Genomic DNA, 14,408 nt, shown 5'->3' with positions numbered 1-14,408 from the left:
AATATAATTCTGTATTGACAGCTCTACTGTTTAAGTCTGTCATTTGGCTGTCTGCAACACTTAACACTTTTAAGCAGGTTTGATGATTGTGTTTGGTACTAGACTTTTGCAGGTGTATTTTTTGGTAAGATCTTCTTATGTTGCCAAATCTGTCTTCTAACTCTGTATCTTCCTGCTTTGTCTTCCCAAGTGTTGGGATTATATGTTTGTGCTGCTATACCTGGCCTTGGTTCTTTCCTGATGGCTGGGTGTTCATAGACTTGTTGACAACAGCAGTCTTGATCCATGTTTATAGGCACAAGTAAAAAGATTTCTATAATTAGCTATTCAGCATTATTTTACTTATTTTTTATTTTTAGACTTCAGGATTATTTAAAAAAAAGTTGAATAGTTCTGTTTACTTGGTCAAAATGTTACAATCAATAATGGACATGAGGACTTGTATTCTTATATTCTGATCTCTTGACTGGATACATACAACTACAACTTTTGAGTATACTTCTAGAGATACGTATGAATTCTTTATTTTATATTACAATATGTACTGTTGTATAATACGTATATACACACATATATACATATATACACAGGCCAGAGTCATTTGGGAAGAAGGAACCTGAAGAAAAAAATGCCCCCACCAGATTGGTCTGGGACAAGAGAATGATAAGTTTTCTTAATTGATGATTTATGTGGGAGGGCTGAGCTCATGGTGAGTAATAACACTGCTGGGCTGGTGGTCCTGGGTGTTTTGAAAAACTAAGCTGAGAAAACCTTCAGGAGCAAACCAGTAAGCAACAGGCCTCCATGGCCTCTGCTTCAGTTTCTGCCTCCAAGTTCCTGCCCTGACTTCTCTCAGTGATGAACTATTTACTTGGAAGTATAAGCTGAAATATAAACTCTTTCCTCCCCAAGTTGTTTTTGGTCATAGTATCACTGTGTACTGGCTGGTTTTGTGTTAACTTGACACAAGGTGGAGTTACCACAGAGAAAGAAGCCTCCCTTGAGGAAATGCCTCCATGAGATCCACCTGTAAGGCATTTTCTCAATTAGTGATCACGGGTGGGAGGGCTCATTGTGGGTGGTACCATCCCTGGGCTGGTAGACTTGAGTTCTATAAGAAAGCAAGCTGAGCATACCAGGGGGAAACAAGCCAGTAAGTGACATCCCTCCATGGCCTCTGCATGAGCTCCTGCTTCCTGACCTGCTTTAGTTCCAGTCCTGACTTAACTTTGGTGATCAACAGCAATGTGGAAGTGTAAGCTGAATAAACCCTTTTCTCCCTAACTTGCTTCTTGGTCCTGGTGCTTTGTGCAGGAATAGAATCCCTGATTAAGACACCCTGTAATCACAACTATAACACACACAGTTTGTTTTGATGCTCTTCAACCCACTACAATTCCTTGTTCTAGTCCTATTCTTGCTGATCCCTTTCCTCTTCTCAACATTTCCATCTTCTAAAAGCATACCTTCTTTTCCTTGACAAACTGCATACAAAAATACAGGACATAAGTATTATCATTCACATATGAATTTTTCCACACATTTTTTTTTGATACAGGGAATTAATTCAAGAACCGATTCCCTACTCCCTAGCCCCCATGCAGCATTTTTGTTTTCTTTGTTTTTGATACTGGATCTCATTTAGCCCAAATTGACCTGAAGTTTGCTATTTAACTGAAGATTTTGAACTCCTCATTTTTCTGCTGCTTTTTCCCAAGTGTTGGAATCACACATGTAGTTCCCATGAAACTCTATGAAACAGAGTACATTCACATCTCCAAAAGGTCCCATAGTATGAATACTCGTCTTCTTTTGACCCAGGGGGCATGCGTGTTTTTGAGGATGTTTCCTTTGAAGAGTTAAGAAGCCATGTGTGTGTTTTTATCCACTGTTTCTTCTAAGACTCATCTCTGTTCACATAGTCTTGCTTTGAAATGTAAAATTTCTGTACTTTTATATTTGTATTTATGCTTAGTGGAAGCTTTATTTATAATCTGACTTTTTTTCTTTTAGTCTTAGTTTAGGTTTCTTGGTTTAAGAATTTGGAAAGTACTAGATCAGTCTAGTTCTTTTGTTCAGCCAAGAAAAAGTAGTGATAGGGATGGTGTCTGTAGTCAGGTTGCCTGATTTTTCCGCTTTGCTCCATTGTTACTGTGCATATGACCATGCGAATTTACCTTCTATTCATATCAGTCTCTTTGTTAAAGAGGATGAGGGAAAAACTAATGCCACATAAGAGATCAAAATTAGTTATTTGCATTTTATGAACTAGTTTTGAATAAATTGTTTTTATTGGATATGATTTAGTACTTTAACAGGCTATGTTTTGAGTGCTTTGCATTAGTATAAAGGAACTACTTAGGCTCTCACTTGTGGTGGGTAAGTGGTGGATTACAGCTCCAGGAGGATTGTTTTTTTGTTTTTTTTTTCTTCGTTTGGTTCCTTTTTGTTTTTATTTTTGTTTTCTGTTTTCTTTTAACCAGAGTCTTGTTAGTAATATCTGTTCTGAAACTCATAAATTTTTTGCATCTGTGTCCTGAGTGCTGAGATTAGGAATATGTAACATTCCCTGTGATGGCAGTTCCTCCTACTCTTATTCATCATCCAGTAGTGATCCCACAAGCTATCAAGATAATAAAACTTTCAAGGTAAAATAGACTGCAGTATAGAAAAATATTATTTGTCTCTCTTTTTTAGTTTTATTGTTTAGGAGTACTGTATTTTTTTTATTTTAATGTGTAGAGTTGTATCATTCTATAAAATTATAACATAGGCCAAATAATTAAAAAATTTTAATAGCCACATTAAAAAGTAAAAAGAAATGAGTTTAATTAATCTTCCCATTTTATTTAACCCAATATATCTATATTATTTCAGCATGTAATCAATATAAAATGATTAAAACTGTTTACATTCTTATGTTTTGCATTGTCTTTTAAATAATTGTGTGCTTTGCTTTGAGTGTACTTCTCAGTCCAGAGTAGCCAGATTTCAGGTGCTTAGTAGGCACATGGAACTACTGGTATTGCACACCGCAGCTATAAAGGAGCTTTTAAGTTTGGGAGGCTTTATATAAACAATTGATATTTTAAAACAATTGGTAAAGAGAGATTTAAGAAATAGAGATGAATTCATATTATGAAAATATATTGGGAAACTCTGGGATTGTGGAGTGATCAGTGGATAAAATTGTAGAATTGAAGTTCTGAAATCAGGAGCAGATTAAAAGCGTAACCTGAATGGTAAAACCCCAGGGGATTCCTAGAAAAGGTGCTCATTGTAATGGACAGAAATTATCAGCTAGAGGAGAGCTGTGTGATTGTTGTGTTCTAGAAACCAGTGGAAGGGAGCTTCAGAGACACGATGAGTAGAAGTAGCCATTGCTTACTAGAGTGAGAATGAAAATAGGCAGTGGTTGGCTTGTTGCTAAACTTAATGGTAGCTATTTTAGTAAAGTGATAGCTAATAGCATGAGCTTGTAGTAATTTGAGCATTGAATATAAGTTGAAATATATATTTCATATATATTTTCATACATATATTTCATATATATTTTTAATGAGCACATATTAATATTTTATGAACCTTTTTATGGATAAGTCTGGTAGGTTTGAAAAGAATGTGCTATTGTTGAAGGAAAAGGAAACTGTGGGTAGATAAAGGTTGAAGATAAAGGAAAGAAACTGATGGAGCAAGTTCTTATAGATGGCGTCCGTGAATAGGATTCTGTGTACAGATAGAGGAATTAATTGTGGAAATGAAGATGTCACTCATGATATAAAAATGAAGGTGTTACAAAACAGGTACAACTTTTTTCCATGTTAGAATGTGTTATTAGTATCAGGAAAAAAAACTGGTTTGGATTGCAGAAAGCTCTAATGAGGTAAGCATACTCATGGTATATGTTACATTGTTTACTTTTCAGAATCTGGGAACAGTGCAAGCCAAGAGAATCATGTGATGTTATTTTAATACTAAACTTGTCATTTGCTACTTTGAACCTAGATACTCTGGAAAATTTCAATATGGTTCTGTTACAAGAGCAGATTAATGATAAGATTTGATCTTACAGTTGTCTGCTACTTTGATTTGCTCGTTTCTGCTTTGTAAATTGTATATGGATTTGGTTGAGTTTGAATTTATTTAGCATATTGGAAATGCCATTTTCTTTTTAAACCACTAGAGTTTTAGGCTCTCTAGAGTTGCAGTCAAGGTCTCAGGTGTTAGTTACCTCAAGGCTTGACTGGCCTGGATGACTTGGAACATAATTCATTCACATGGATGTTGTTTACTTGAGTTGATTGAAAAGTCACGTGGACCATTCCAGGGGCTGCTTGAATGTCTTTACATGATAGGTGTGATCATTCAAAATTAGTGGCCCAATAGGGGGAAAAAGGAAGGGAATGAAGTTTCAGTATCTTTAGTAGCAGACAAGGTCATTTCCAGTACACTTGGTTACCCATACCACCCCTTCTACTCAGGAGGACACCACACAAAGGCCTGCATGTATGTATTCCCTCTGGGGAACAGGCTACCATACTCCTTCTTACTTTGACTGCTGGAATTTATGAAGTTTTTCTGGAGGAACAAAACCAATTTTTAAAAATTGGAATTGAGATTGACAAGAATTTGGATAGAATAATTCTTTTTATTAAAAGTGCATACTGCTTTCACCTACTTCTTTAAAGTATACAGAAGCATTCTCATTTACTTATCATCTAGAGGTCGAGTGTGTATCACAAGATTATGACTTGTAAGTGAAGTTTGAAGAGCGTAAACAGAGATCTTGATATTTTGTCTTCTAGAATATCTATTTTGTTTTCAGAAGTGCAGCTTTCTGACCAACTTCCCCCTAGTTACTTCTTGGTTTTAGTTTTCTAAGATCCTGACTGACTGGGAATTGGGTTGAGGGTCTCTAAGGTATACCAGATAAAAAATATGGGCTATTCTCTCATGTGTTGATGATATCATTTTGTTTGTTTCTTTCATATTTTGCATCACAAATTCAAATGATCTTTCTAATGACAGTTTTGTTTTCCTTTATTCTTTCTCTACTCACCTAAATTAATTGTTTTTAAGGGCAGGGCTTTGCCATGTCCACTGTTGAATTTTAAATACCAGGTGCAATTCATAGTCAGTATGTGAATGTCAAAACCTAGTTTTTTTTTAGAGAATATACTGCTCAATCATTGAAACAAGCATTTCTAGAAAGTATGTTTCCCTCCTATTTGTATTTCTGTCTTTTAAGGCTTCCTTTCTCTTCCCCTTCTTCCTTCTCTCCCTCCCTCCTTTCCTCATGTCCCAGTTTAGAAAAGTCCATCTGGCTGTAAATTCTTTGCTGTTTTGTTCAAAGTAGATGCTTTGAGGATTCTCCAGCCTATTTTTTTTTTTAAATTCAGGGTATTCTGACTTTGATTACTCTTTCAGATTATTCTTTTAAGAGATGAGTTCAACTACTCCTATAATTTTGTGGTATATAAGTATGTTTCCTATTGCTTTGACTGTCCTTCCTTTTTTGCTATATGCACATTTGCCATATGGTTTTTCTTGGTGAGTTATGTTATTTTGCTGCTGTCACTATTGGAAAACCTAAGGATCCTGACTAAAATGTAGTCATAGCAAACAGGTATATGGCAAAATTTTAGTTCTCCTTAAGACTGTATATACCTTATAGGGAACAAAGAGTCATCTTACTGTAATGATGTTTTACATCTCCCAAAGATTAGTGTTAAGGTATCAGCCAGTCTCTGTGCACTCCTGGGTTTTCATTGGTTGGAAATCCCAAATTTGAACTAACTATCCATTTACTTTCCAATTTACTTATGGGCTTTGCAGTTCTCAGCATAAGTTCTTGATACTTTTTGTTGTTGTTTTATTTTTTTTTTTTAAATTATGAAACTGCTTATAAATCTCATGAACCTGACTTTCTCTCTAAAGAGACATCTATTTATATAAACCAACAAATTTTATATATTCAATTGTACATAAATTTCAGTCAAGCTAATGACTCACAGTCTAAATTAATTATTTTAATTATTGTATTTATAGTTGAATTAGAAAAATCCTTAAGGAGACTGAACAAGTAAGTTTTTATTAATTGAAAAATAACCTAAAGCTCACTAAGCATTTGCTATCATAAGAGTGTCCAAGAATTGGAGTTACTTTTTGTGCATGTATTTTTGTTCATGTCAGCATTCAGAATTCACATTGGGTTCAATTTGAAGACAGTAGTCTTAACTATGCCTTTTGTGATCTTGCAGGTACCAGATCTGATACCAGTACATCTGGATCATAAGGTGAGCAAATGGGATTATGTCCTAGAACACTATCATCCTGGAAGCAAATGGCACGGCCATTGCTGTCCTGAAATCTGACCAGCTGTGATGCCCCATAGGAGACCTTACTGTGATTTTCTTTTGGAAGGAGGAAAGAAAGTGGAGGCAACACCATGAGTGGTACCCAGCAAGCACAGCTTGTCTCAAAACAGGTCATATGGAGGCGTGCAGGAGCATCTCATGAGTGGTTCACTAGGTGGCACATGAGGCTGTTTCTCTCTTGAAGATAGTTGGTGGTGGCAGACTTTTCTTGAGTTACCCATGTAGCTGCTTATAGATTCTCCACATTTCTACTCTTTAACTGTGTTCCAGTAAATATCCCCAGTTGGACTCAATTGCTTCACCCAGCTGCAGGTTGGTGGAATTATTTCTTGTTGACCTTGTTGCCCACTTTGGGGCTAACAGATGTTTGTTCTGTCTCTCATTTAAACAGATCTCACCCATTCCAGGCTTGTGGCAGTATGTAGCATTCCTTATCATCTTCTGTTTACTGTAGTGTGACTAGTAGGATGGTCAATATTTCTAAGAGAAGTAACCTTTTTGTTTTATTAGCTTCTTTCTCCTCTTTCCTCTTCCTCCCCCCTTTCCTCCTTTTTCTTCCCTTCCTTTCCAACCCCAATCCCTACCAGGGTTTCTCTTTGAAGCCCTGATTGTCTAGAAACTTAGGTAGACCAGGCTGGCCTCAAATTCATAGACACCTATCTGCCTCTGCCTCCTGAGTGTGCGGATTAAAGGAGTGTTCCACTATGCCTCAGCATTTTTCTGCTTCTTGAGGTAATTTTTTTTAATTTTCTCATTATTATTTCATATTTTCACACTTCTTTAGTAGATAAAAGTTCCTCGGTTATGTGTATACTTTGGAGAGTCGCGGACAACTTTCATGTTGTTTATTGTCAGCAAAGTTATACACATTTAACTTCTTAACATTTTTCTTTATGATTGAGTTAGCTTGGCTGCTTTTTGTAGGAATCCTGCCCCCCTAAACCCAATTTCATCTGTACCATGAATGAGCAGACAAAACCCAGCTTATTTCCTGGTTTCTTCTATACCTTTTATTCTTTTAGCCTTTTAGTTTTGACACATTCCTTGTTGAACTAAAGCCAATCAAATATCATTATTTGGACCATATTGGCAGTACATGAATGCATGGCCTTCAGTTGTCAATGTCCCACACAGTATGTGCTAGAGGAAAGAAAGGAAAATGTAAAAGAAACTGAGGAGCAAATTAATGCATTCTTTAATAACATGACAGACATACCCATGCCACCCAAAGTAAACCACTGTGCCAGAGCCCTTTAGCTTAGCTGTCATCCTATAGTATCATGTCTGTACACTAATCTGAGTTGCGAGATGCATGCCTATTGTTTGAAGTTTGGCTATATTCTCACTTGGTTTCTTATCCATGTTTTTATTCCCTCACCACCTTTCCATACAACGTATCAATAGTTGCTGTCAGATCCTGTGGTTATGAACAAAACTGGGTAGGGGATCATTTTGTTGGAAATAACATATGCTCAGGTGGTAAATGTTCCATGCCTCCATATGTGACATTTGAGGTAACTGCTTTTAGTTCTTGCTATTTCTGTGACAGCTACTGGTCTTCCTTTAACAACTGATCCAATGGAGATATGCAGGCGGAAGCAGCTATAAGACCTTTGGTATTATTTATCAACACTGTGTTAGTTATCCAACTTTCCCTGCCCGATTGGACGGAGAAGCATACTGCTTCTAGATGATGCTGAGCTTAGTGTAAAGTGTGCCAGCATGGGATCTGGGCTTGTCACAGTTCATTCTTTCCTTTCAATTGGTATGTAGAAAATGGACCTCCATCTCTACTTATCTTGTATATTAGAGAGAGAAAGGTCATATTCTAGGAGATAATGAAGTGTTGGTGTTTTTAGTCACCAATTCAGATAGTGATATTAGTTGAAGGTTGAACAGTGCACACTTATCCTTCTTGTTTGTATTAGCTTTGCTGCTAGTACAGATCTGAATAGGATAGCAGAGAAGGTTTTCCTGTTTGTGTCTGCAGATTTCTACATGATTTGTGGTTCAATTCTTGAAGCAAATTTTATTTTATTTATTTATTTATTTATTTATTTATTTATTTATTTATTTTTTTGGTTTTTTCGAGACAGGGTTTCTTTGTGTAGCCCTGGCTGTCCTGGAACTCACTCCATAGACCAGGCTGGCCTCGAACTCAGAAATCCGCCTGCCTCTGCCTCCCAAGTGCTGGGATTAAAGGTGTGCGCCACCACCGCCTAGCTTTTTTTTTTTAAAGCAAATTTTAAAAATCATTTTTTACCTCTTTCCTTTTGAAGGCATAAAATATTCAGATTCTAATATAACATATTCCCCAGATTATTTAATTCTGAAGAGATCAAGGTTAGACTAGCAGCTGAAACAATTCATTCTGTGTAGTGGCCTAAAAATGTTAATACCAGTTTTCTATATTTTATATATGACTATATGATTACTAATAATGTGTTTCGTGGTCTCTATTCTTTAAACAGGTAGTTAAATGTCTTAGAACCCTTATAAAGTTTAAGCTAAAAAATATTACTTTCTCGTATGTCTTCTAAACTGTCAACAGTGTTGTACTTGTCTTTAATTTTATTTGTCAGCAGATACATCCTTCAGTGCACCTCTTGTTTCTCAATTCTTTTCAGTACCTATCAAAGAAAAGCTGACTTTAAAGGGACAGAAAAACAAACAACCCCCCCCCCAACCAAACAAAAGCTCAACAACTACCCCGTGCCACATTACTTTGTTCTTTCTGTACATTAGAGTGACAGTCCTACACTGTCAACAGAGGGAGTCTAGCAAGAATGAACAAGCAGCTTGACATTGACACAGACTTAGAGTCACCAAGTTTTGTGCGGTTTTGTGATGCAGAGGCCTTACCCTCACAAGAGCATTGGAGTAAGGAAAACAGTCCTGATCTCTCCTACTTACACCGTTGTTTCTCTTCTTGCAGACCACCATTGTGTAACGTGTGTGTGTGTGAGTGTGTGTGAAATAGTAGTGTCTTTCTCTGTACACTTTCCATATTGAGTAAATGGCATTGTTTCTTAGAGGAACTATATTGAATTTGCTTTTATTAGCGTTTATGGCGATTTTGTTTACAGTTGACTTTGTACTACATCTGTGCAAGTTTTGTATATACTGCACAGTCAGTGTGAGTTCATACCTGTAACTGCTCTGTTGTATTTGGAGAGCACTGTCCCCTCTTCTGATCCCTTGGGGACCAGAGTATGATATGTCTGTCTCATTTAGGGCTGTGTACTTTATGGTCTCTTGTTCTCAATATGCTGATTAGCTGATGGTATCTTGTTAATTGACATTACTGAAGTTACAGTAAAAGAAGAAGCATCTCTGGTGAGGACTGACAGATGCTTTGATAGTCGTTTTAGTGCCATTTAGCGGAGTAAAATTTATTAGGTTCTCTCTAGGGCTGATCTTTCTAGCTACAGGTTCTTGTTCCTTTTAACAGTACCAGGCATGTTCCATTTCATCGAGTGGGCATCATATGACTCATTTAGAACAAAAGACTTGCAACTGCTTTCTATTTTTATCTAAAATTTAGGGTCAGTTCAAATCTTCTGGAAATTTGTTAGTTTAATGTTTGATAAGTTCATGGATATAGAAATGAAATTCCATGAAATTAAAGGATGTGTACTTAATTCCTTTCAAATGGTAATAAAGGCAAGACAAAACTACTTTAAAAACATTTCCCAATTCTCATGAAATTACAGTTGATGACTTACTGTTAGAAGTCTGAAAACATGGTATTGTTTCTAAGGGAGTTGGTTTGAGGAGGGTCTTTTTTACTTTTTGTAAGAATTTTGTGAAATTTTGTAGAATTTCCTCAAAATATAAATTTGTTTTCTTTTATATTAATGAAAAATGATATGCTTTCAAATTATATTTTAAATATTAGTGTTTTATAATCAGTATAAATATAAAGACTATATTTTTGGAGCTGAGATTGATATTATTTTGACCAATTTTTATTTAAAATATTATTTACATTGAGAGAAAAAATAATATATTCTGGTAACAACATATGTGACTGAAAAGGTAAATGGTGATTTGTGCTAGAATTATTAATAAGTATTTTTAAATGCTGTGTATACATTATAATTACATCTATAATGGATTCATTAAGGTGATTGTGGCATAGCAGTTATGTTTTTCTGAGATGTATTTTTTCATTTAGGAAGTATTTAAATTTCATTTCGAGAGTTTGGGTAAACAGGTAGATTAGAATTATGCATTAAATAAACTCACCTGTTATTGTTTCTCATTCAAGACAAGACAGGTTCAGCAACACATTGCCTCATTACTTTAGCAAAACAAACACATATTCAAATTGCTTTTATGTTTAATGCTTATGTACAACTTAGTGCAATTACCTCTCTCTCAGTGTTTTCTCTTAAGACTACTTTTGTTTTTCCTTCAGAAGTATTGAAAAGAATCTGGGTGAGTTCCCTGCCAGGTTTCATGGATTGAATATTTAGGTTAACTTCAAGCTTCTGATTATGGCAGTACCTGAAGGGACACTGCTGAAACTTTATTTACTTTGTCTGGGGGAAAAATGCCGTGGTAGAGTCCCGGAGGCTTTCCTTGCCAGCGGGTCCCACAAACAAGAGAAAGTCTAACGTTCCAGAGGCTGGAGGCTTTGGCGGTGGCAGGCCCCAATGACACGAGAAAGTCCTTGGTTCCAACAGGGCTTATTTTCTTAGCGGATGGTAGATGGATCTGGATGTACCCTCTGGGCTTCTTTAGTATGTAAATCTCTAGGGCCTGAGGCCTGTAGTCATGCCTTCTATCTGTGCACTTTGGAAGGGGCTGTAATGGCCTACATGACTGAACAATGTAGGTCCATGGAGACTAGACTGCAAATCAGGACCCTGGGTTCTGGGGATGTGGCGGAACACCTGCCATTTCTCCCTTGGAGTCTCGGGGTTCCAGGCCCATGCTCAGCCAAGAACCAAGATACCCTTACCCAGTCCCACAACTTTGTTCTAGTTTAAGTTCATTATAGTTTTGTCTTTAATCCATAGTGCCAAAGTTTGACGATATTATAATTGGTTATATTTGATAGTAATATATATTAAATATTATTTATTAACTCTAGAGATAATTTTATTTTAAACCTATATTTTTTTCCACTGCTAAGGCTATTATTAATTTAGGAAATACGCACATAGATACATAGGAGAAATATTGCAAATTTAGGAATTATAATATGCAGACAGCTTTTGATCAGTGTTATTGAAGTTTTCATTGTAGAAAATAAATTTTATATCTTGTTAAATTCACAGAATGTAGTAAGAATGATTGTGGTTTTCATAATTATATTGTAACTTAATTACTATTTGTGGAAACATGGCAAATTTGTTAGGTAACAAAAAATGAGATGATATTGTTTTTTAACTCTGATCTTTAATATGCCATGTAACAAATTTTTGATCATACCTAGAGATTTATTTCATTTGAAAAGCAATATAACTTTAAGTACAACTCCTTGGAGTAATAGTTGAATGAATTGTTAGCTCTTAAGTAACTAGAACACTAAATCATGATTTCTAAATTATGTGTTCCAAAACATGAATGTGTTTTCTTTAAGCACACAGGATGTTTGTAGATCAGTGTCATAGTTCAGTGGGAAATACTTTCCAAGAGGATATCTTTAGATTCCTATTTGTCTGATTTTTGATAGATTTGAATTTCTTCTGTGCCTACTTTTGTGTAGCACTTTCACAGATCTTTCATACCTTTTGTGACCTCTCACACTGCTCACTATTAGTCTGTAGTTCATCTGAGTTCCTCTGTTCAGGATCACACTGCGAATTTTGAACTGCTGCTAGTAGATGCCAGCTAAGAGGGAGGACATTTTGATTTTTGAGCAACTCTCAGTTTTAGTGTCAGAATTTATTTTTTTTAAGTCCTTGTCCTAAATCTTCTCACATTTCCTACTAAAACAATCTTACCAACACCGCACAAACAAATTCTGGGAATTGGCTATAACAGCAATTCAAATGCATCAAGAGTGATGAGTACAGTACACTTTTATTAATGGCTGATCTGCATTGGTTCCAGCTGTGTCCATGTGATTAGGCCTTCACCAGGCAACAATGGGCATTTCCCTATTGCTTTTATTTGATTTCCAAGAATGTGTCATCTGTTTCATCAGCTCTTGCCAGTGTGCCTCTGTAAAAGTGTGGGCTTGTTTTTTTAAATTTAAAATTTTTTAAAGCATAAGTTGAATACCCACACATACCCTGCTGAAATACTGTTGTTTTTTTTTTTTTTTAAATAGTCTATAGGTTTGTATGCCTGGGTTGGATGTTGCATCTTAAATCTCCAATTACAAATTAAAGCAGATGCTTATTATCTTTTATTAGCAGAATTTCCAAAGTGTGCTTGTTTTGTAATGCTAAAGATATAATATTTTTACTTTTGGATTTTTATCTTAATTTTTAAAAAGTGGTATAATGTGTTATAGAAGTGGACAGGCTTGCAGATTGAAATGGAGGCTGTCCAGATTGTTCCTTACCCCGGCCCATACGGTATCGTTCTAAAAGCCTTTTGTATGCTGTCTGTTCAGTTTATTGTAAACTCAGTCTTTAGTGCAACAACAACAGCAACAACAACAACAACAACAACAACAACAAAAGATAACTAAATAAAAGTAGATTTGAGAGGAGTAATTACATGTCACGTAAGAAATGTAGAATTACTTTTCTTAACGAGAAAAACAGCTGATGCAATTGAAGTTGAGATGATCTTTCAAACATAGGTGCATGCTGTTCTTTGATTATTATTTTCAGATGTGCATATTTATAGACTGCCTTTGAATACCTGTCTTAAAAGATAACACTCAGATTTCTTACTGCGATTATGATCTTTTTTTTGTTCTCCGAGTCTTTGGAAGAAAAGGTTGTAACTTCAATCTGTCTTACAGAGGAAGCCTGGTCCTTTAAGCAGTGCTAAGGAATAAAGTATATGATGCTTGTGGATACCTCGTCTCAGGGAGAACGTAGAGCTAGATTACTTTAGTAATTCCACCATTTAGCCATTAACCCTAGTTAAACATTTCATTTTTTCTTTTACTTCCTTTCTGGGCAACTTACTATGTTCCTATAATTTTATTTTAGAGAAATGAGTAAGATATTGCTTATTCTATATGCTAATTTTTTATAAATTGGAGGAAGCACATTGCACTGACTCCCCTTTGTGTCCCTAAAAGTAAGCTGCTCTTAGAGAACATTAGATAGTACCCACTGCTTTTTGGCTTCAGAGATTTGAAGTTGAAATTTTACCAAATTGAGGTATGTGTGTAAAGAAAAGCAAGCCTGTGAAGAATGTCATTTTTTTTTTTAATCTGTCATTATCCTCAACCACTGAAAGGGTAACTAGGAGGAATTCAAATGTTTTTTGACTGTGTAATTTTTCTTTGAATGGCCACAGTGAAATATATTTGAATTAAAAAAAAGTTAAAGAATGCTGGGCAGTGGTGGCACACACCTTTAATCCCAGCACTTGGGAGGCAAAGGCAGGCAGATTTCTGAGTTCAAGGCCAGACTGGTCTACAGACTGAGTTCTAAGACAGCCTGGGCTACACAGAGAAACTCTGTCTCGAAAAAAAAAAAACAAAAATGGCAGAGAAGGTATAATTCATGTATGGAGTTGTTGGTAATATTTCAATTATGAATCTTTTAAGTATTCTACCATAACAATTATTTCAAGAACTGTACTTATTTAAAATTTGTTTAAGAGGAATATGTGTATGTATGTTTTGGAGAATATTTACAAATGGAAATTATTAATTAAGGGTACTTTAAGACATAGATGAACTACTACAATGATATATCTTTACTAAAACATAGCTTACAAAATATTTGTTGGGTGTATTTTGTTTGTTTAGTTTTGAAGCTGGAAAAAATTTTAACATGTACATGTATGAATCTTCTTTGTTTTAAAACTATACTGTATATATTAGTATAGTATTCTAAACCTGTTTTATAAAGTGCCCATGGAATTGAAAACTAGTTTATACTTTGACAT

The 14,408-nt window shown here is 35.5% G+C and overlaps 1 protein-coding gene across 5 annotated transcripts in view; it reads left to right on the top strand.

The window, feature by feature from the left end:
* The window catches only part of Gtdc1 (glycosyltransferase like domain containing 1), a 352,841-nt gene that overhangs the window by 67,907 nt on the left and 270,526 nt on the right, over window positions 1-14,408 (top strand). For 4 of the 5 annotated variants that reach the window (XM_028752204.1, XM_028752203.1, XM_028752202.1 and 1 more), the window contains one exon: window positions 6,261-6,296. The exons of the other annotated variant lie outside the window; for it this stretch is intronic. The gene's annotated coding sequence lies outside the window, so the exon portion shown is untranslated. Of the gene's footprint in view, window positions 1-6,260; window positions 6,297-14,408 lie in introns of those variants that run through there. 5 annotated transcript variants of the gene reach the window in all.

The sequence above is a fragment of the Grammomys surdaster genome, unplaced genomic scaffold, assembly GCF_004785775.1.
Source record: "Grammomys surdaster isolate TR1022 unplaced genomic scaffold, NIH_TR_1.0 125888, whole genome shotgun sequence".
Taxonomy (NCBI): domain Eukaryota; kingdom Metazoa; phylum Chordata; class Mammalia; order Rodentia; family Muridae; genus Grammomys; species Grammomys surdaster.
The sequence above is the reverse complement of the archived record's forward strand: the minus strand, read 5'-3'. Positions and strand labels throughout refer to the sequence as shown.